Below are 24213 nucleotides of genomic sequence, written 5' to 3'. Positions count from 1 at the left end.
AGCTTGTCTGTCTCCAGTTTTCTACCTTTTGCAGTTACTTGATATATGTAAGAGAACCGACAGGGATGCAAAAGTTACCACATGTTGAGCGGACATGCTGATTACAAGCTTTTCAGTTACACACGGTAAAGAATCCAGGTGAAGCGTGAACGGGTCACAGACTGTTCCCCAACTCGTTAAATACACTTTGTCATGGCCCTCGTGTCAGATATATACACGGCCGACCGGCTATAAAAACATAGAACAGAGAATGTCTGATTACAACACACACAGAGGGAGTGTGACTTCATCTCCGCTCAGGACGCCATTACTCCACAATAGCATTACATAGCAAATAGTTGTTTGCTGTTGTATTAATGTTCTGAATATCAAGTACAGCCCCTTAAGATGAAGGCGCTTTAATACCATATATCTTAAATTTAAGAGTTTCTGAAACTTGTGTTGAATCATATCATTGTGTTATGGTCATGCCTCTATGCTGTGAAAAGACTATTAAGTGAGAGCAGACACGATTAACAGATTCATCGATTAGTCAATCAAAAGCTACAACACATTTAAACGGTAATCATTTTAAAGCCTGGTCACCAGCATTCAAATTGGCAACATTTTGCAGAATTCCATTAAAATGAACAACTTTGGTGACCTTTGTCAGTCCAATATGGAAGAAGCTTTTGTAGCTTATTAGCTGTGTTGCACAACCATTTGTATTTAACCACCTCTGTTGGGACATAAACTCCACAAAAGAGGAAGGGTTTGCAGTTCTGTGACCAGTTGATGTGAAAACAGTGTGACGCGTTTATTGTCGCTTTAGTTTTCTAACTGTCATTTAGCAATATTTGTATTCCCCTTAATCCTGATAACTCCTTATTAAATGAAATGATGCACCATCCTGGAGCAAAATGCCAGAGAGGAGTGAAACAGAAAGAAGCTTGGGCAGCTATTGTGACTGACTAGCGCTAACATTAATAGTGAATTTTACTTTGCCACCTTTTGGTGTGGTCAGGCCTTTAGTCATTTGTTTCACTAGTTTCAAGTTTCTTAAATGTTAAGATGTACTGCTTTTCTTTGTCTTCTGTGACACTTTCAACGTTGTCAAATTCCAAAATGAGTAAGTTGACAATGTTGATTTTTGCTTTGGAAAGATGGTATTTCCAATGGCTTCATCTAGAAAATATTGGCAGATATTAGAATGAATCTTTAGTTGCAGCACTACTATTGGGATATTTATAACGTGGGGTTTTTCACTATTTGATCAAGCCTCTGTAATAGCCTCCGCTATTACACATTTCAGGCAAAGTGTAGGCATTGTTCTTAACACTAGTTTTTATTATAAGTTTCACATGTTGAAAAAAACCCAGAGACTAGCCTCTAATTAAGACAAATCTCCCAAGTTTCACGAAGAAGCCACAGGTTAAATTAACACCTTATCCTTATTACTGTACATAAGGTGAAATTTGAGTGAAGGAAAGTGAAAGGGGAAGATACGGTTACAGTTGGTTCTGCTCCTCCTGAATCTTTTTAAATGAATACACTAGGAACAAAGGCGTGTAATGAAGCATATAATGCCCTACACTGGACATCTCTACAGCCTATTCTTATCTGTTCCACAGCAGTCAGCCAAGGCAGATTATTCTGTGTACACATGGTTAACAATTACTTTTTAATCTGCATTAGCGAATTAACATAATGACTGACAGTGGAACAGGAAGCCTATTTGTTTAGAGGCTCAGAAGTTTCTTCTTGTACTGAAATTGCAAAGCTGTGTTCTGCTTTGCTTTGACTAATATATAAGTGGTAATATTTTTCGATATACAACTTTAGTGCAACTAATCGCATGTTGAAAATGAAACTTTAGCTGTGTCACCAAACTCATACAAATGTTTAAAAACTTGTTTCACTGGTTGTGATGGTAGAAATTTTTTTTTGTTTTGAAGCTGTTAGCTGAATCATTGTGAAGCCAGCCACAAAAGTGAATAACTTAGTTTCCATTTAACCACAAGCAACACAAAATGAGACATTTTAATGAGCTACAGAAAACCCATTTTACTTATCTCGTTATTGTTGATCACTGTGTTTAGGTAGTTTTGAATGCAGTGCTTCATTTTGCAGGATCTATGAGGTGCTCAGCACTTTGGGTGTGTGGTTTTGCCCTGTTGTCAAAAACGTTTATTAGCAATTGCAAAAACAACTGTAAGACATATGTTTGTTCACATTAAGCTTTCAATTAATGCTTTTTTTTTTTTTTTGCAACAAAATAACAACAAATTTGCATTACCATTGTTAACCTTGGACTTCACTAAAAAAAACAGCACTGATGTCCATAAAGAACTGGAGGCCTTTAGCTGACAATTTATTCTGTCAGACCAAAGAGCTATCGTTATTCATAAACCACGAATGGCTGACTGAAACCCACCCACATACTTACAGCAAAGGCCTCATTACTAAAAGAGTGCAGACCTCAGCCAAGTCAATCGTCTGAGCTAAAGAAACAGAAATATTCCACGGAGCAGACGACAGTCCTAATGGACTCAGTGGGGGGACTCTGCAAGTGCACACACTGCAACACCTTATGACTAATGTATGTGAGAAGTTGAGCAGTGCCAAAGTGCCCAGCATGTAAATCAGTCATTTAATTAAATGGTTGCTAATGAAGCCGACAAGATAAATCTTATGTTAAGAGGTTTTTTTATTTATTTTTTATTTCCAGACTGTGTTCAGGGATGAGTAGGTGCTACATGCTATGTATGGAAAGTCATTAACATTGCCATTGAAACGTAACAATAGTACAGGCTCCCACCTGGCAATTAGGATAATTATGTTGCTTCACCAAAATGTTGTGCGATCTGGAAGCTGTACAGCTGCAGGTTAGATTGTTGGCAGCAGGGCTTAATGAAGTGCTCATCCATTTAATGTCACATATTGCTCTTTTTTTTAGCCTGAAAGTGCCCAGAGATCATAGACCTTTTTCACAGCAGACATTTTGACATGTCATAGTAGGAAGAGCACAGCTGAAATTGATAACCTTACCGATGGCTCAATTCCATCAAGAGTCCCAGTAAGCTATTTCAGTGAGTCAGAATGCACAACACCAGGACCTCTCCTAAGTGGAATGCAGCCATCATTAATGGTTTTGAATACACCTGTGCTTTTCCTACTATGACATGTCAACATGTCTGCTGTGAAAAAGGTCTATTGTCAGATTGTTCTGTTGATACCATTGATGCTACCTGATGCTGCAAAGTCTGGTTGGCACAATCTCCATTAAAGCATTGGAAAGCAGTGGTAGGGACGAGAAATAAAATCAGGGGGCTTGACAGTATCAATTTGCATGAGGCAATATTGTTTTAATAGAACCACTGACTTGAGATTGCTTTGGGAATTGAGGGCAAGAATGAGGAAAGAGGAGCGGATGTGTAGGGATCTTGGAGCGGAGTCCCATTCTTTTCAGTCAGCTGTGGATTGGTTTCTTCAGACAGCAAAGGTTTTATTTGTCTGGCTTATGATGATAGAAAGACAATGCTTCATAGAGCGAGTGAGCTGCTCCTTTTACATAATTGAGGTTTGGGAAATTAATTCATATTATTGGCTCATACGAATAGAGCCGCTTTGTGTTTAGTTTTTTTTTTTTTTTTTAATAATTCATAAAAATAATTTTTTTGTTGTGTTTTTTTTTTTTTTTTGGTACCGCTTTCTAACCTATGCTTTATTATTTCTTAATAAATCAGCGGCTAATGCACAATAATGAACAATAAACATAAACAATAATGAAAGGAGTAGTTTGACATTTTGGGAAATTTGGTGAGAAGATCGATGCCACCGTCATATATGCGTTAAATATAAGGGTACTGCCAGCAGCCGGTTAGCTTAGTTTACCACAAAGACTGGAAACGGGGGAAACAGCTAGGCTGGTTCTCTCCTTAGGTTAAAAAAAACAACATCCAGCACACTGAAGCTCACTAATACACTTTTTTTAATATATTGTCTCTTAGAAAGTGCATGTTGATCTCTTCCTTTAGAGGAAAACTTTGGTTTAATACAGCTTTGGTTTTATTTTATTGGCTTCATTATGATAATGCCATGCTCACAAAAGGAACTTCTGAGATCTTGGAACGCTGCAACATTACTAAAAGTGGGTGCAATGGGGCAAAAAAAACAACCAAAAGTGATAAGACAATCAAACAGAGTGCATGCATGATGCCAGATTAGCTACCATTGTGTCTGTAAGTAAAACCTAAAGTAAATGCCCATGCAAGGTCTACTGTCTACTAATGCCTCTCTGTTCAGGAAAACCGTGAATATGGCAAGAACGGTAGATAAAAGTCTGTAAACCGTAGTGCTGGTGTGCTCACTTAGCTAATCCAGCAAAAACTGCCAGTTTGTTTACAACCTATATAATCATCTGATTATTTCTATTAGTTGCTGGACTTGTTTTTGGCGATGCTGGGGAATACAGACTTATGACTTATACTTATAACTTGGCATCAAATTGTAAGTACTTCTCCATAACATTTCATTACTAAATAAGCAACGAAGTAAAAAAACGTCTTTTTGTATTACTTATTCAGAGTTCAACACTCACAAACTATTCACAGTGACCAAACTAGCTTCCAACTGTCATCCAGCAGAGTCAAATGTTGCTCAATCCTGATTGTTGCACAGAAGTACATCACGTTATCCAAATGCAGCCGAACCTCCTTCATCAGCGTAACAAAACATCAGTTATATATGAAAGAACCAAAACTTGTATTACTTTACAGAAAATTTTGTGTGCATGTAGGACCCCATTGTTCATAGTAAGGAGCTGATTAAATAAGTCTTTAGAGCCTTTAACGTCTGGAAAAAGGCTCCCCACAGCTAGACCCAAATCCATTTATTACCATCTTATTAACATTTACAACTGCAGACTTGATTGATAACCTTTTAACAACAATGAATGACTTATTAACATTCATAATTGCACATAACCTCTACTAATGGCTCGTAGAACGTGAAACTTGTGATCTTGTGTCTTTTTATATCGCCTTGTGATTATTTTATGTCTTGTCTTAATGCCTTATTATGTTGATGGTGCTATGCAAATGAACTTGCTAATGGCTTATTAATGTCTAACAACACATTTATAAAGCATAAGTAAATGATTTAAAGGCATTAGATACAATTTATAAACCCTTTATAAAGGGTTTTCTATTAGAAAGCTGCAGTGTGTGGTTTTACCTCACGGTGGAGAAAAGGTGTGCAGGAGGAATGGGTTTACATACGTCTCGGTTGGTGGCCATATAATAACTGTAATGGTGAGATCACATGCTGTGTTATCATGTCCGACCAGTCGGTGCTGCAGCTCCTCATCGGGATTCCTCCCAGTGGGAATAACAGCAGTGTGGGTTAATCCCGAGGAAAGATGGGTTTTGATGTGCAGGGGTATATTTTGTGATATGAATATATAAGGGTGGCCTTTAGTTAGCTTGTCAACCACAAATGGTGTTTGCAAAATAGGAACAGGACGGACAAAAATATGAAATCTAAAAAGCAGACATAGGCCTTGACAGGACCATTACAACCCCTTTCATGTGTGCATCCATATCATTTCATGAACAATCTTCCCCCAACATTACGTCGTCCTATCGTCTTTATTCATGCCAACATTTTTTCATTTTTGTCCTCTGATTGTGCAAAAACACAAAAGCATAAGCCCTACACAGGGCACCTCATGTTGTACATGTTGTAGAGATATTCTGCATAACCTTACATGCATTAAACTGAGGTTACAGAGGGATGTATAACTTCCTCTGATCCTTTAATATTTAAAATTTAGTTTACATGCTGGTTTGTTTGTCTGTAGCCAGAGGATGGATTTATCTCTTTACGTGTCATGATAAGCAGCTCCGGGCAATGCCTTAGGATAGAGGTAGATACTGTAGAACATGAGGCCCATTATGAAGGGCATTCATTTTCAACCTTAAAGTCATAAACAAAATATAGCCCGACTCTCAAATGATCCGTGGAACTTCTGCAGAAATGCTTTTTAACTGTGTCATGGTTTTATTGATCCACTTGCCGTTTTGTGGACATAAATAGCCAAGCTCGGCCCTTTCACCTGCTGTCCTCTTTAGAGCCCCTCTGGACCTGCATAAATAGTCCCACTGATGTTAAAGATATTGTAACTTCTATTTCACCCAAAAAGGATTATTGAAGAGGATGATTACTGGTAAGGGCTGCCTCAAGCCGGGTATTGTCTCTTGATCGTTGTATTGATCGCGGCCGTGGCGTTCCTCGGTGCACAGAGGTAGGTTTACCTGTGCTATCGATGAGAGGAAGATTGAAGAACGCTGCAGTTTGCCGCATAATGGCTTCCTAACAGCCCAGAGTCTCATCAGAAAGGCAGTGATCTGCTCCTTCATCTCACTCAGTCCCTTAAAGCAGACTGTGGAGTACCTCCTCACTGCTGCCTATCCGTCATACCCCGAGTGAACAAAACAGATCCAGAAATGTTAAACTTCATACATTTTACTCTTTTCTCTATGTTGTGCCTTTATTAAATATAGTGCCACTGCTAACCAAAAATCCAAGAAAGAAACAACATATATATGTATAACAACACTTTGGAAAAAAAAGGCTGAGAGAGAATCTCCTGTGATTTAAAGGTCACAGGTTTGATTTCCAACAAAAGGAAGAAAATTGGAGCACTTTCATTGGCCTTAAACCCTACAGGGAGTCTTACAGTATAACACCAGCGCTTCTTGGTGAAATATACCTCAGTAATAACTGACACAGCAGTCTGGTGAAATGCAGTTTGCTCGTGAATGCTGTCTGTGTGCTCAGGGTTAAATGGAATATACTGTACATGGCAGCAAATAATTATAAAAAGTGGAGTTGTTCCCCCTCTTATTCTAGTCTTTTACTGAACATTTTGCCCTTGTTTTGTTATAACCAAAGATGCCCAGAGACCCCCAGTGGCTCTAAAAAAAAAAAAGATTCACTATGTGGCAATTGGTTTGTGGTAATGTGATTACTTTAACTTTGTTTGGGAGTATGGGAATACTTTCTACTATAGCACAATAACAGCTGGCCTCAAGGAGTGTCCTGCTTTTTCTCCAAGCTTTGCGTTGAAATCTAGTTATGAAGGAATAATATAGAATAGAAATACGCTTATTTTCTTTCTTGCCGTGAGTTAGATGACAATGACAATCTGACAATTGATTCCACTCTCACGTCTGTACAGCAATTAGCTTATTAGCATAAAGACTGGAAGCAGAATCGGAATCAGCTTTATTGGCCAAGTATATTCATGCCCAAGGAATTAGACTACACTGCTTGTGTAAAGCGGTGGAAACTGCTAGCGTGGTTCCATCCAAAGTTCAAAATCGGCCCACTTACTGTTTTTAAAGTTAATTAACACACATTGCATTTGTTTAATCCGTACGTGCTGTAATTGTTCACCCGTTTCGAATGTTATCACTCCATTGAATGGGCGTTATCATTGGTTATCAGCCTCATACATATGAGTAGTATACTGCCTACCTGTGGTGTCGTTATAAGCAAGGCAGCATTAGAAAACTCATAGTGGCTTATAATGACAGCATGAGGCTGCTGCTGAGGGCTCCAAGAAGCTCCAGTGCAAGCCAAATGTTTGTCAGTGTCGGGGTACCTACCTGCTCTGCTGTTTTACGTAACCTGATGTATAGATTTATGTGTAGGGTATCTGAGTCAGAAAATGACTTGATCACTGTTTTGGCTAACCCTGTACGCAGTTCTGTCAGATTTTCTTCCAGACTGGAACCATTGGCGAACATGTCTGTATGTCAGACACTGAACATTAAGGAAGGTTTTGTATTTTTGTATTTTATGTTAAACTCTGTGTGTTTTTTATTGTGATATGGATCCCCCTGGGTCTGAAATAAAGTTTATATAATATGGGTTAGAAGGGGTCTGCTACATCTACTAGGAGGTTCAGAAGGCCGTCATCATCTATTTACATGGTAACGGTTGGCGTTAGCGGGGTCTGGACCACTTGGTGTCCACTTTTAACACTCTGTGAGTCCCATTATGAATTCAAACAAAGCAAACATTACTTGGTTTAGGTTAGATTTAGTGAAAATGTCGTGGTTTGGGTTAAAATACTAATGTTCTTACTATGTCATCTTACAGCGCTGCAGTCGAGCAGTTGCTCTGAGCATCTAATATTGATCCAGCTTACCAATAGATGATAACGGCCTACTGAGCCAACTGGGGAGAGTAGGGCCTCATATCTATGTTAGTGATAAACAACTGATAACGCCCATTCAATCGGCTGATATCGTTCAAAATTGTTTCTTGGTAAATAACAGCAAGTCAGGAAACTTGTTGTGACAGTGAGGTTGGCCAGGCAACCAGCAGAGACAATGCACAAGTACTGGACAAATTGATAAACTGTTGTTTGCCAAGACCACAAAATGTTGTTTTTACATTACTGTTTGGAGAAAATATTAATTATTGAGCTTTAGAGGTGTTGATAACCACATTCTTTAACTTTGCAGAAAGCCAGGCTAGCTGTTTCCATCTGATTCCAGTGTTTATGCTAAGCTAGGCTAACCCCCTCCATAATCCAACGTGCAGAAGTAAAGGTGCTATCAAACAATTTCTTTTAGACCTTCATTATTTCAACTCGTATTAATCATACATGGTAAATATCCATAAATGAATTTACATGTAATCAAATTACTGCACAGCAAATCTGGCATTATGTAATATTCCACAGAAATAATGTACAAAATGCACAGAGAGTGGGAGAAATGGAGGGCTAATGGTCATTAGTCCCTCAGCAGGTTATTGCAGCAATTGCTATTACACAACTTTTACTGTGACACCTTATTCTTGCCACACACTTCTTTATATGGGAGCATTGTTTAAGCCTCAACACTGGAATCAAACACCAGACAAAGGTGACATTGCTTTTTATTTGCAAAATTCAGATTTTGCCAGCTTTAGCCTTTTGATTTCTTTTTTGTTTTTATATCGCGTATGACAGCTTTGTCTCTATATTCAGGCTGGTTTTGTAAGCCCTAACCTTTGACTCACAGCTTACTGTGCTGAAAAATGACATACCTTTAAAATATAGCTCATTGGATTCTTTTCTTTTGTACTTTTATTTACCTCAGGGAAATTCAACTGAGCATGCTTGCGCTTTTCCAGCTATGCCCTGCTTAACATTCATGGTACAGTTGCACACATTCACGTATGGGAGCAGCTCAGTACAGCCACAGTCTTCAACTGTTTGCCGTTGAGAGGCTCCAGTGGAGCAACTGAGTTACGTGTCTTACTCAAGGACACCTGGACCAAAGTGGCGACAAGCCCTCCAAGACCTGACATTACCCTCCTCGTCTGTGTGCTTTTATTTGATGATGCTTCTTAAAATAAATATAAATAAATACTCGAGGGAAGGAAAGTGAACATTCTCCATCCCAAAAACTGAAAATGAATATCATTTTGAAATTCTAGACAAGTAGAGGATAGACTGGCTTGATGTTCTTGACCCTGGAAAACCTCCTCTTGAGCGATGTCTGTTTATCTATCTTTATTTCCTTTTGCTCTGCATATCTGCCATGCTGGTACTGTCCCTGAGGTTTCGAGCCAAATTCTTCACAACAGCCACTGCAATAATCATCTCTATGGTAACTCATTGAAAATGCTTTGCTGCATTCGAAGCAGAGAGGACGACAAGCGAGCGCGGGAGGGGGAGAGCGACAGAGGCTCTGAGCTTTTCTTTTCATTTTCATCTGTTTTCCAGCCATCAGTTATTCATCCATGTTTTAAGTCCACCACTCAAGGTCGCTTAGGATTCCCAGATCGCATCAAAAATGGAATTGGGTGAATGCTATTTTTCCTGCCAATCCTGCTCTATAAATAAAAATGAAAAAAGAAAGTTGAATAATAAAAATAATTTATTCCAATAACAGTCTGATTGACTGACTGAACCATAAATCAGTGAGCATGTTGTAGTCAGTTTTACATTTTGGTGTGTTTTTTGAGAAATAGGGCTGTAAGTGGTTGTGCTGGAGTCACAGATGAATAATCTATGTGTCCACTAAATTCTGCTTCCATCCAGCTGGGAAATGAATACCAAACCAGCAGTGCTCAGCGAGGTGTAGGACTCAAATCCCTGGCTCTTTACTTTTATCTTTTGGTGCAAATATTTGTCTCATGAATTTCTCTGCCAACTGTTCCCAGAGATATTATATCCCCGAGATAGAGGGAGCACAGGTTTTCCTTGACATTTATTTAAATCTTTATTATCAGTTCAACCTCTCCTTAAAGCGCTTAGTTCAGGGAGTATTGCATTCATATGTTTGCTGTTGGAATATGTACATAGGGTTTCAGTGCTTTCTCCTGGTGTAAAATGTTTTTGTCTGAGAGGAGGGCTGCCTGTGCTAGGTGTTGGTTCAACCTCTGAATGTATCACTCTGCTCCGATTAATTAGTGCTGCAGGTCGGACTTAAAGGTCATAGCTTGGGGATCAGTCAATAGGGCCATAGCAGCCTTGGGACATCTCTGGACAAATTAAATGAAAATGTAAGGATGGAGTTGTGTGTGTGTGTGTGTGTGTTGAAGTGGCTGAGTTTGATAGTGTCTGGACAGGTGAGGTTTTCCTCTGTGTTGTTATTTAAACCTATGGAAGCCCATTGCTTCCAGAACTATCTTCCACACTATCTTGTGATTTTGACTTTATATCTCATCATTTGACTAAGAGTCATAGTTTTGACAATCTCATCATTTTGACTTAAAACCCATAATTGACCATTTGTTATACCCATCCCCTGAACAGCGATTTGGTAATCATATCTCAGCACCCGTAGGCATGGCAAGCTTTGGATCTCTACAAATCTTGAAACTTTTTGCATGATGCTGTAGCAAGAGCAATACTCTGCATTTAATGAATGGGGGGTTATGTTAGAACAAAAGAACAGTCTGATCTATCATTTTTCCTTTTCATACAATAAAACTAGGACCAGCTGTCTTTTACATGGATCATCAACTGCTGAGGAGGCTGCTATTTTACCTGGGGCATGCAGGTCTATCGTCAGTCATTTACAAGCTTATCTTTTTAAAACCAGTCAGTTGTAGACAGTGTTTTCAAGCGTTGATTAGCTAGCTAGCTACAGCTGATAAATTCTGCTAGCTAAAGTTGTTATTTCAGCTGGCAAAACTGACGGTAACCAACTAGAAATGATACACACTTTTTTCCACCTCTGTCTGAAATCACGGACCTATAGCTTCAAAACTTCAAAAAGTATTACGAATTTCGAGTCGTAGATCTGCTACTGATTTTAAACTGCATATGTGCTTTTCATTATTTATTTTGGCAGAAATGGGCTCCTATCCATTCAAATTTGCATTTATGGTGAAATATAACACTGTCATTATTGTCTTTTCTGTATACTGGTGCAAAACTAGGAACCTAAACTAAATGTTTTTCAGTTTCTGCTCTGCCCATGACCTGGCACTTTTAACTTAATGATGTCTGAGAAAATGTTAGGCTGCTCCTAAGTCCCAAAGTGAATTATTATCTCTGCACCTCTTAACACTGACATCAAAAGATGACTCCTATTCCTGAAGGGTATGTCTCTTGGTCTCCGAGCCTTCTTCTTCTGTGTTTTCCCGAGATAACAACTTTCTCTCCCTTGTTAAAACAGTAATGATCCAGCGTGACTTGCCAGGTGTTGAATTTTTCTGGAACCCCCTGCCTGAAATGTTGCATTTACACCACAAAAGGAAAATGTGGGCATCGTTTTCGGGCGTGTTAAATCAAATGGGCTAATTAGGATGGCTGGCTACCACTCATACTGCGTTTTAATTTGCTTCTCACAGTGCAGAGGTTCTGTTTCACTTTACAGTTTGTTGCCTGCCAATGTGTGGAAACAGACTAAAACGCTGACATTGGATAGGGACACCCACATCTAAATAATGTCATTCAAATTGTATATACTGTGTTCTGCACAACACAATGCTGGAGACTAATGCAATTTGAAGGCAATCAGACAGTAACTTGAGAGCGATACTCTGATTAGATAACTACTACCATTATACAAGATTAGCTGTGCAACCCTGGACTCTTATGGTTTGCTAACATTTGTTCCACTCACCCTCCTATAATATATTAGAACAGCTAGCAGAATGTTGGCTCTCTCTTATTCCCACAGTGGAAAGGATAACAAGACGAGAAGAAGAATGTTGCAAAGACCATTTAAATTGTCTTCTGCTGAATAAATGACAGCCTGCCCTGGAAGTGACATGCATCTTCACACATACCAGGAGGCACAAACCATTAGCAGAGTGTGAAATGGAATGATGAAGACATGTTTTGTGTTGTGGGACTCAAATTACAGTTTGAGAGAGCAGAGGACAAAAACTGGGAGGTAGAGGAGAGGTTTTGGTGTGTGGGTGTGCGAGCAATGAGCATGAATTGTGAATGAGCAAGTGTCTGAGCTGAACACTTGCATAACAATTTAGCTGAGAGAGAAATCCGGGTTGCTGAAACTGAAAAGGATGCACTGGGTTTTTTGAAGACATCTTGTCATCTTGTTCACATTAAAGGATGAGAACTTAGAGGCATCATTACGGTTTGCACATTAAGGTTATTCATAAATTATTGAGTGTTGTTGTGAGTAGCATCCTCTAAATATACTCAAACATTTGAAATATCTGATATATTTTTACATCTATATTAATTCTTTAGGTTTATGGATCTTCATGAGGCTAATTAGCGGAACTAATGTAGCAGATTACCTGTTCTCAGCAGCAGCCTGGGGAAATGAGAACTGATGCAGGAGAAGTGCTGAGTGAAGTGTCGCTTACTTTATCATTCTGCTAATTAACCATTAAAGTAGCTATTGTTGCTGTTTCTATTACTGTGCACTGTGATTTATTGTTGTAAAAGAAAACATAAAGGCACAATGAGTAGGTTTCTTTTTAAAAACTATGTATAGACTCATAGAAAAATAATCCCTCTCAATCATCACTTATAACCAACTAGAAGTGTGTGGCGGGAACTATATCTGCAGAGACCCTGCCCTCTGCCCGTATTTTCTTATGTGTTCGGGACATTTCTGGGCTTCTGCCTTTGAGCACTGGGTGTTAAGCCCCCCACCCAATAACAGCTCGCATGGTGTGAGGGCTGAACTATAAAAACGTAACGACCAGATGCCAGATCGTAAGCACACATCCAAGAAGGAGCTACAAAATTGGCGGACACTGCGCCAACTAAATGCAAATATAATGAAGTGAAATGCCGAGCGGACAAAGACCGCTCCAAAAAGAGAGTGAATGCGGGGATGTCTTTCTTTGAATGTTGTGTTTACAAATCACACCCGACAAATCCTATTCATTCTGCCTTTAAAGCATAATGAAGACAGAAATGCAATGCAGTCTCTTTCTTTTAAATTCTGGTACAATAAAAATGTTCTTTTGATACAAGTACAACTGCAGTAATTGTGGCATTATGAACTCATGATAGGTAAATACATAGGCTAGTCGGCAGTGCTGAACATGGATGTCTCTGCAAGCCACTGTCACTGTATAATGAAAAACAACAGGAGCTGATGACATCTTTTAGTTTTGGTAAACTAGATGAAATACAGCAGTTGACGTTATCTTAGCTCTGTTGGTGTGTATGGGAAAGAGTTCCTATGCGCTCCATTTTAATTCATCGTCTTGAGCCAGGAAGAAACATTTGAGTTGTTTTAATTAAGTGTAAAAACTCAAAGTTCTTACAGGGATGCTCCAGTGATTTAGTAACGCACTTCCATAAAATTGCTCCTAGGAGACAGATTTTTAATAAAGAATGGTCAAAATCAAAGCAGCAGGGGCAGATATATAATCACTTTTAGTCCCTAATACGGGTGAAGCTCCCAAAAATGCTGAATTATACTCTTCCCATAATGCAACTTGACCCTCTCTGCCTGAAAAAGGCCCACATATTTCAAGTTTCCTGCCTTCCTTTCTGTTATGAATTTTTTTTTGCGTGATCGGAAGATTTTTTGCCCAAAGGCAATGGACTACAGCCAGTAGTAGGAGCTACTTCCGCATGTTCCCGGTTGGACTGTCGTCTTTCTCCGAAGATTGCCAAGCCAAAACGAGCATCAGCCATCTTGAATCCCCGCTTACTGGCTTCTCAGCAGAAAACTTTTAGATAGATAGATAGATAGATAGATAGATAGATAGATAGATAGATAGATAGATTTATTCATCCCGAAGGAAATTTTCGAACAACAATTATGTGCATTCAAACTACCGCACACGTGTACCACCGGGATACATTGGTACAGATCGGAGAATATGCAGGACACTTTATTACAGACGGAATACTCGACACACTACGCAAGTTTTGCCTGCCGGGTATGGAGACCAGCGGTGTTGCTCGATGCATCTGGCCGGTAAAGGGACATCATCAGCAGGGAACGTTGAACGAGTGTGCTGGTGGAAAGCTAACGATAGCCGGCCACCTGCTCCATCAATCCTGCTTGCAAGTGTCTGCTCATTAGACAACAAACTGGACTACAACCAACTTCAACGAAACTCCCAACGCGAGTTCAGAGACTGCTGTGTTTTTGTTGAGGTGCTTGTATCCAACTGCTGGTGGAGTTTGTGACTGTAAAATGCCGACCATTCTACATTCCACGCAAATTTACGGCTGTGTTTATACTTGGTGTTTACAGGGTTTACAGCCCACAAGTGCTAATGCTAGTATATGTGTTAGCTGAACTTTACGGAGCATATAATGTGTGTGCAGTGCACTAAATGTAGCCTGTTTCGTATGTCGTTTTTATATAATGTTTTTATATATTTTAATTGTGTAACCACTTGAGCCACGGTGAAACATTTCGTATATATGGTTGAAATGACAATAAAACACTCTTAAGTTGAGTTGACTGTCTCACTGTCTGTCTGTAAACGGTAGGCGTGGCTTGGGACGCTAAAGCAGCGAAGCAAGTGCATTCTGGGATTTGGTGTCTTTCATCCACATGAGCCAAAAACAAATTTTCCGGCTTTTCTCAGCCTTGAAGCCACCAATTTCTAAAAGAAAAATCACATTTCTACTACATAAGTGACCCAATTTAAAGATATATTCATCTTTCCAACGGTGAAATATCCCTTTAAACATGAAAAGTGTGTTTTGATGTGATGCCAGTTTTCCATTTCAAGTGAACTCTGTGGTATAGACTGTGGGGGGCAGCAATACTCCTCATAGAAACACAGCTTACCGGTTACACTCCAGAACACTGCAGACGATTGGATGATCACACAAAATGTTTAATTTTGAAGATGGACAATCAAATAGAAGATCAATCAATTTAAAAACAGTGTACTATGTGTGTTGGTTGAAAAGTAATCAACATAATTCAAATGAAGCTAATGCCTTATAAAAAGATAGAAGACATGCCACTCATCAGTCAATTAATCTATCTATCTATCTATCTATCTATCTATCTATCTATCTATCTATCTATCTGTCTGTCTGTCTGTCTGTCTGTCTGTCTGTCTGTCTGTCTGGCTGTCTGTCTGTCTGTCTGTCTGTCTGACTATCTATCTATCTATTAGTATTTGTATTATTAAAGCAAATATCCTCTCTAACCTCGACCAAACTAACATTGGATGAACTGAATGACATGAGCTGTATTCCCTTAACATGATAGTGCAGCACTTACAAGAAATGGTCAGTTGTGTACTGAGACTATACATACTTTCATCGAAAACATGCAGCACAACACACAACAGATCAGTGTGTGTTCCAGCATGTCAGACAGCACAGAAAGCACATGTTTCCTGCTGGGCCAATTTGAATCACTTGGACACAGAATACCTGCCAGACACAAAACTACTCACCTGAAACACATTCAGCTGGTGGCAACAACAACTCATGCATATCGGACGGCCATTGAAATGTCTTTATGTGTCCACTTTACCTGACCTGTCACACAGTGCATTTTTATATAGCAAGTAATCAGTTTAAGTGCCTTCAACAGCATAGGAAATAAAACCTCTTTGCAACATTCAGTATGTAAGTCATATTGATTTTCCATCCCCTGCTTCTGAATATAACACAATGCCACTATTTTTATTTCAGTTATTCAGCCTACAGTAGCTTCTATGTAGCCTCTTTTTATAAATATAAACTTAGCAGAAAAAGTAAGGACATTTGTGTTTGATAGATTATTTCTCTGTGGTAACAATACTTTTTGGCAATAAATCTTATACCGTTGGAAAGCCTGTTTAGTTCCCTTTCAAATGGTTCCCCATTTGTAAAGAACATGTATTTGTGGGATGAGCAGCAGCGCTGAGTATGTGGGTTGCGCCCATGAAAAATTTGATTGAAAGATTTATTGCCAAAAAGCATTGTTACCACAGGGAAATAATCTACCAAACACAAATTTCCTTACTTTTTGTGCTAAGTTTATATATATATATATATATATATATATATATATATATATATATATATATATATATATATATATATATATAAACTTAGCACAAAAAGTTTCTGTTTATTTGAATAGGGACAGATACAAAAAACATAGATTATTACACAAAGAACAATCTGATGCCTGTATCACAGTGTTTATAGCCATGGCTAATTCGCAACACCTGTCCCTAGAGGGCTTTTAACAGTTAAAATAATATAGGAGTCAAATTTTTACAGTGAGTACAATAAAAAGTCAAAAAAACAGTTAATAGCAATAAAAATAAGTGTAGTAAATAAACACATTCACTCAAGCTCACACAGATGCACATCTCGCATACACACAGCTATACATTTCATATGTCATGATCACACTGCTGCTGCTGTATGAACCATGCTTTTGATATGGACATTTTAGTTAGAGTCTTTATATTTGTAGGAAGCCAGTTCCACAGATTGGCTCCTTTCACAGAAAAAACATTTTGGGCAAAAGATGTTTTACAAAATGGAACTTTACAGCCTCTTTTTATAAATATAAACTTAGCAGAAAAAGTAAGGACATTTGTGTTTGATAGATTATTTCTCTGTGGTAACAATACTTTTTGGCAATAAATCTTATACCGTTGGAAAGCCTGTTTAGTTCCCTTTCAAATGGTTCCCCATTTTGTAAAGAACATGTATTTATGGGATGAGCAGCAGCGCTGAGTATGTGGGGTTGCGCCCATGAAAATTTGATTGAAAGATTTATTGCCAAAAGCATTGTTACCACAGGAAATAATCTACCAAACACAAATTTCCTTACTTTTTTTGTGCTAAGTGCTAAGTTTATATATATATATATATATATATATATATATATATATATATATATATATATATATATATATATATATATAAACTTAGCACAAAAAGTTTCTGTTTATTTGAATAGGGACAGATACAAAAAACATAGATTATTACACAAAGAACAATCCGATGCCTGTATCACAGTGTTTATAGCCATGGCTAATTTCGCAACACCTGTCCCTAGAAGGGCTTTTAACAGTTAAAATAATATAGGAGTCAAATTTGTACAGTGAGTACAATAAAAAGTCAAAAAAACAGTTAGTAGCAATAAAAATAAATGTAGTAAATAAACACATTCACTCAAGCTCACACAGATGCACACCTCGCATACACACAGCTATACATGTCATATGTCATGATCACACTGCTGCTGCTGTATGAACCATGCTTTTGATAGTTTTTTTTAAAAGGTGGACATTTTAGTTAGAGTCTTTATATTTGTAGGAAGCCAGTTCCACAGATTGGCTCTTTTCACAGAAAAAGCATTTTGGGCAAAAGATGTTTTACAAAATGGAACTTTACAGTCTCCACATACAGCAGCTCTTGTGGATCTGGAGGATTCCAGCCTGTTCACAAATTTACAAAGTGGCTCAGGTGCAAGTCCAGTCAAACATTTAAAAAACAACTTTATGTATTTAAGATTAACAAAATTAACAAAGTTTAAGATTTTATGTTTATTTAAAATGTAACAGTGATGGAATCGAATGGGCTTTTTATCTAAAATTTTTAGGGCACGGTTATAAAGCCTCTCAATAGGCTTTAGGGTAGTTTGGCTAGCCTGGGACCAAACAGTGGTGCAGTACGACAGGTGGGACAGGATCATAGTGTTCAGAAAGACATGAGCACATTCAAATGTTAAACTGCTCCTGATCAATCTGAAACAGTTCATACTGGCCTTCATTTTTCTTGAGATGTTTTTAATATGACTTTTAAAATTTAGCTGAGAATCTAAAATCACTCCTAAATATTTTTCTTCTTCTACCTGATCGATGAGTCCACCATTCATTTTAATGTTAAGATCATTTATTATCCGCTTTCTTGTTATAGAAAAACACATAGATTTAGTTTTCCTCAGATTAAGTGTTAAACATGATTTGTTTAGCCAATCAAACACTTTCTCAAGACTTTTAGTCAATGTAATGCCGATAACAACAGGGCTTTTGCCGGACACATAAACCACAGTGTCATCAGCATACATCTGAATGCCAACTTCAGGACATACTTCAGGCAGCTCGTTCACATACAGGCTGAAGAGAACAGGCCCCAGTATGGTTCCCTGCGGGATTCCGGTCTTAATTTCACATGGGGCAGATTTTGCATGATCAATAACTACACATTGTTCTCGACCCTGTAAGTACGACTCGAACCATGATAATGCCTGGTGTGATGTATTATAAGATGATAGTTTTGAGATAAGACGGCTATGATTTACGGTGTCGAATGCCCTCTTTAAGTCCAGGAATACTGCAGCCACGATGTTTCCTTTATCAAGCGGCTGCACAATATTTTCCAATAATGCGCAGATGGCTGTTTCAGTGGAATGGTTCTGTCTGAAACCATACTGTTGAGGGTGTATATACTGATGTATTTTTAAATATTGAGTTAGTTGTTCTGAAACAATTTTTTCTAGTATTTTTGACATTACCGGAACTAGACTTATTGGTCGATAATTACTAACGTCTGTGGTATTCCCGGACTTAAAGATGGGTTTTACCAGTGACGTTTTCCAAGCATCTGGAAATATTCCAGTTTTAATAGAGACATTTATAATGTGGGTCAAAGGTTGAATGATAACTTGTGCATATTCTTTGAGGAAAGTTGCGTCTATGTTATAGTTATCCTTGGATAAATTGGTATTCAGGTCTGAAATAGCTTTCAATACCACTGCCTGATTCACTTCTCTAATTTTAAAGGAATTCTCATTCTCTGATGACAATATGTTTAAGTTGCTACTATTAGGCTAAAAAATTAGAAGCAAGATCTTGTACAGATTTAATAAAAAAATTATTAAAGGCATTAGCAACTTGAACAGGGTCTGATATGTCCCTTCACATTTTAGTTCATATTAATTATTTGTATTTGCATTAGGTTTAATTAGACTGTTTATTTGTTTCCACATTGCTTTACAATTTCCTTTAGCTTCAGTTAGAATTTTCATATAATAGTTTGCTTTTAAGTTGTGCAATTCTTTTACTACTTGATTTCATAAACCTTTAAATAACATCAGATCTGTGTCATATCTGGTTTTAAGATAGGTTTTTAGAGCAAAATCCCTTTTTTTAAATTAGCTGTCGTACTGCATCACTTACCCATGGAAGCTGTAACTTTCTTTGTGGCCTTTTACATTGTTTTAAGAACTTATTTAAAATTTTACTCATTGTAGTAGTAAATATATCACAACACTCGTTCACTTGACTATGTTGTGAGACTTCATCCCAATTTGTATTTGTATATTTGTAAGACTCTTTCCGGCTTATTTGAGAGAGCTATTATGTTGAGCTAATGCTAATAATTTTGACTAGAGGTCACATTAGATTATCTGAGGCAGTTACATAAAGTAGTAAAACTTGGCACATTATTCATGATATCAGCTGGTTTATTTGAGGGCACGTTTGCCATGAAGCTTTAAAAATGGCACTGTGATACAGTCCGATGATCTACAGCATACACTTTTATTCTGTTTCTATTTTGAAGCTGGTAGAGCGTGTCCTCTTTTTTCTTAGCAAATATACATAAACTTAGTTTATTCTCCTTTACAAGTTTTGCCCTTTGGTTGGTACATAAGCACTGCTCGAGAAATGCTCACTTTTAAATCATTTAGCACGTTTTGTGGATCAATGATCCCTCAACTATTGGATTGATGTTTCCCAAAGCAACACTCTGAGTAAATATATCTGCATTCATTGAGCTGCCCTGCTCAATCACACTGCTTTGGCTGCAGCACTACAAGATAGCTTGCACCCAGAGGGAGCTACTGGCAGACTCTGTAAGGCATCTTGCTGTCTGCTCAAGTGCCTTTATCTGTGCATTTCCTAATGGCATAATGCTTGCACAGACTTTTATGTTAAAAAAGAGATAATGTTCAAAGTGATATTTTCTTCCCTCATGACTTAATTAGTGATAATTACACCACAGAATTGAATGTGTTCAAACTTGTCTTGACTCTTCAGTCATTCTTTTAGGTTTGCTGTGACTGAAAACTTCACAAAATTGATTCCAGTTTTGTAAAACTGTTTTGTATTTGAATCTTTTAGCATCTTTTTGCTCAGGCATTAGTTGGTAGCCTTTCAATCATGTACGGTGAATCTTGCCTGCCAATTATTTCAAATATGCACATGATGTAATCACCTTTAAGTGTGTTGTCCATGCCATTTGAAAAGAATAAATACAAGCGTTGACTCGTAATCATTCTGAAGATCACTGCTTCACCTGATAAGCTCTCTCAGATCAGACGACCTCTAGACATCTACTGTATATCCTCTGCTGTCATTTGACAAGTAATCAATGGGTCCTTGTGAGGACAAAAACAATCCCAGTAGAACATTATAATGTAAACATACTTTCACTTGTTTAATAGTTCGGCTTGTTCCAAGGTGCCTGCCAAAAAGGGGTGATGCCATCTGTTTTAAATTAGCACTGGCCAGGAAGGAAGCCTTTGACAGTGTTGTTTAAATCAATCAGATGGTAGATGGAAGGGATCTCATTATGGTTATGCTGATCCTGGGAATCAATCATGACCCAGCAAATGTTTCCCCAAAAAAATGTAAGTCTTCATTTTGGCCCTGCCATCCTGATCTTCTGTCAGCTTTCCAACATCAGCTTAAAAACATGAATAACCAAGAATTACTTTGTTTAAGTGCAGAGGTAATGCACCGCTGAACGTTTGTTCTTTGTTTATCTTTCTGATCTCTGAAACTGCATCAACATTTCTCAAAAGTAAATGACTAAAGCTACTCCTTTGTCATTCAACTTTAAATATGTTCCTTTTATGAATCATTGCATTAATATAAAAAGATTTTCTCAATGAGATACTCTCCCGTGAACCCTACACTTCACTTTACTTCCTGTACATATAGCCTACATTGTGTACTGACTACAACTTGAGTTGTCAAAAAATTAAATTAGTTGGATCGTGGCCAGACAAAGTTTAGTGCCCATGTTGCAGTTCCCAGTACATGGCCATATGGTGTGGTGAGTGAGTGTGTGTGTGTTGTACACGCACCCATGCATGTGTATTTTTGTGTGCCCCAATGGCTGACTGTGTTTCTAAAGGCAGTTACACACCAACCAGACGGCCGACCGTTGGCAGAAAAGGCAGTTGGACTGATCAGTCTCCCCGAGTTTGTCAAAAAGTGCCTCGGAACACATGAAAGCGACGAGACATAATATGTCTCCGTAACAGCAGGTGGCGCTAATCTGTATTGTCGCCCAAAAAATGGAAACCGGCAGCTGATTGGACGAATGCGTCACATGGGTCTGGCTGCTGCTTCCGGATTTTGGATTTTTCAACCGGCCATTACTGGTGACTCATTCAGAATACGATCTCATATTGTACTAAAATAGTTCACCAAAACGTGTTTCTGAAAACATTTTAAGCAAGAAATAGGCCATGCAGTTGCTCAATCTGTCTTCATTTCAGATCGACAAAGGTCAGTTTAAAGGATTTTCGTCAGATTTTGAGAGGCTTAGTCATGCTCGTCCCGCTTGCCATTTCCGGGTGAGTCCCGACTGCCCTGTCTCCGACTGTGCATTTCAGGTTGGCCAAAATGAAGGCCGACATCTACTCCAACGGACGACGGCACGGAACACACGGAACAGACTCGAGTCACTGACCTCGCCAGACTGTCCAACGGCTGACTATCGGCCCGGTGTGTAACTGCCATAAAAGTTAGCAATACCAATTTTATAATTCCTTTGGAGTTTGAAACCTGCAGCGCAGTCTTACAAAATAACAGAAACATCTCACCATATAATGCAATCCAAAGAAAAAACAGCAAAAGTAACAGCCGCAAAAATAGTTTACAGAGTAAAATCAATGCAATGTCAACAAGAACAACTAATCTGTATGCTTTAAACAAGCCGCTTTTTAGATCATCTAACGGCATCTAAAAACCCCTCTGTTCATGTCTTTTTAACGTAAATTATTATTTTTCTTCACACAACTTCGTCCATCACTTTTTGTTTGTGCAGTCAACTGCAACGCTTTGGGGAGAGACTGTGCGAAAGTCACCATTTGTATGATTTATCACCCCACTCTATAATGGCAGGTTATCTTATTGTAGCCAAAGGATTTTACATTTACACATGGTCAAATGACACGTTAGACCACAAGTCACTCTCTCAAATTAACACATTTTTAGTTTCAATTATTACAAATTTCAGCCCATGTAGCCTATGCTAAAATACACTATAGAATCAACATTGTTTTATTTTTTAGTGCCTCCACTGCCTCACTTGAGTGACAACTGCTAAGGTACTGTAATGCACTTGCATTTTACCAAGTCAGCGAACAGCCTCATCATTATCCATATATGGTGTTGAATTCAAAGTGCTTCCACACACTCCTTTTCAGATGGTTAAGTGTCATGATTACCTATAACAACAATAGCCCAATGGGCCACACACATTTTTAGGGCCCAATTGCCGACAGCGGCGAAGGCCCTATTGAAACTGAGGGAATTATTTTCTGCAAATGAATTGGCTTTTTGAGGGGCTTAACATATTCAAAAACTCACCAAAATTGGCGGTCGCATCAAGTCTGGTGAAAATTTACGGATTTTAAGGGTTTCGGGACTAGGCGCACAAAAATGGCTCGCTAGTGCTCCCTACAAAGTTAAAAGTTTTTGCCCCTGCAGTGCGTTTAATGTAGACTCACGAAAGTTGGTCCACATATGTAACATGTCAAGATGTACAAAAAACGTCATTGGAGTCATACCCTAAACCCAACAGGAAGTCCGCCATTTTGATTTCAAAGTTCAAAATTAGTGCGATTTTGGCCATTTCCACGTCGTACTTTGAAGCCCATGTTGCAGGGTTTATTTTCTAATGAATTTGCACAATATGCTTGTTGGTAATAAACATTTAAACTGTTACCCAACAACATCAAATACAATGGATATCACAAAACGGAATAATATACGAAAAAGTAGTACTATTTTACAGCGGTTTGCAATGCTTCTCTTTTCCCCCACAATGCATTGCATTATGTCACATTGGGGAGACGACAGACAAAAGAGCCCCATCTCTGTTCACTGTTTATGGTATCGGTCTGTGCCCCTGGTGTTGCAAAATATAGCTTTTGGTCTCGACCGAGTCCATGTGTCTTTATTATGTGTATAATAATATTGGAGGGAAAGTGAAACACAGCTTGGACGGGGATGCTCTTCGGCTTTTCACAAGTTTAGACAGCTAGCTACACCGACGTTTGCTAACGTTAGCGCAACAGCGTTAGCCTAGACTGCTAGCTAGGTAAATATAACGACTGTCTTCGAAGTTTCCTATATCTGCATCCACGTTGTCAACATAAGACCTGTAGCGTTAGTGCTCCTTTTTGTACCATTATTTTATTGAATGAAATGTTAAGCTTCGCTCCTACGAGATGGGTGGGTTTTTGTTACATACAAAGCTAACTGGCTATAGTTAGCCTGTATGTATACTAGCGGAATTAGCTAACGTTGCGTAACCAGCCAGCAACTTCGGCAGCTTCGGCAGTAGTTTCGGTGAGCTAACCATGACAGTATTGTCGCCCACAATCAACCTTTGCTGCTAAAAGCAGTCAACCTACAGTGATGTTTGAAATAGAGATGCTTGTGGATGTGTTAGCTGTCGTGGTTAGCTCGCCGAAACTACTGCCGAAGCTGCTGGCTGGCTACGCAACGTTAGCTAATTCCGCTAGCATACGCACAGGCTAACTATAGCCAGTTAGCTTTGTGTGT

This window comes from Sander vitreus, chromosome 2 (assembly GCF_031162955.1).
Source record: "Sander vitreus isolate 19-12246 chromosome 2, sanVit1, whole genome shotgun sequence".
NCBI lineage: Eukaryota > Metazoa > Chordata > Actinopteri > Perciformes > Percidae > Sander > Sander vitreus.
Note: the sequence above shows the minus strand (reverse complement) of the source record.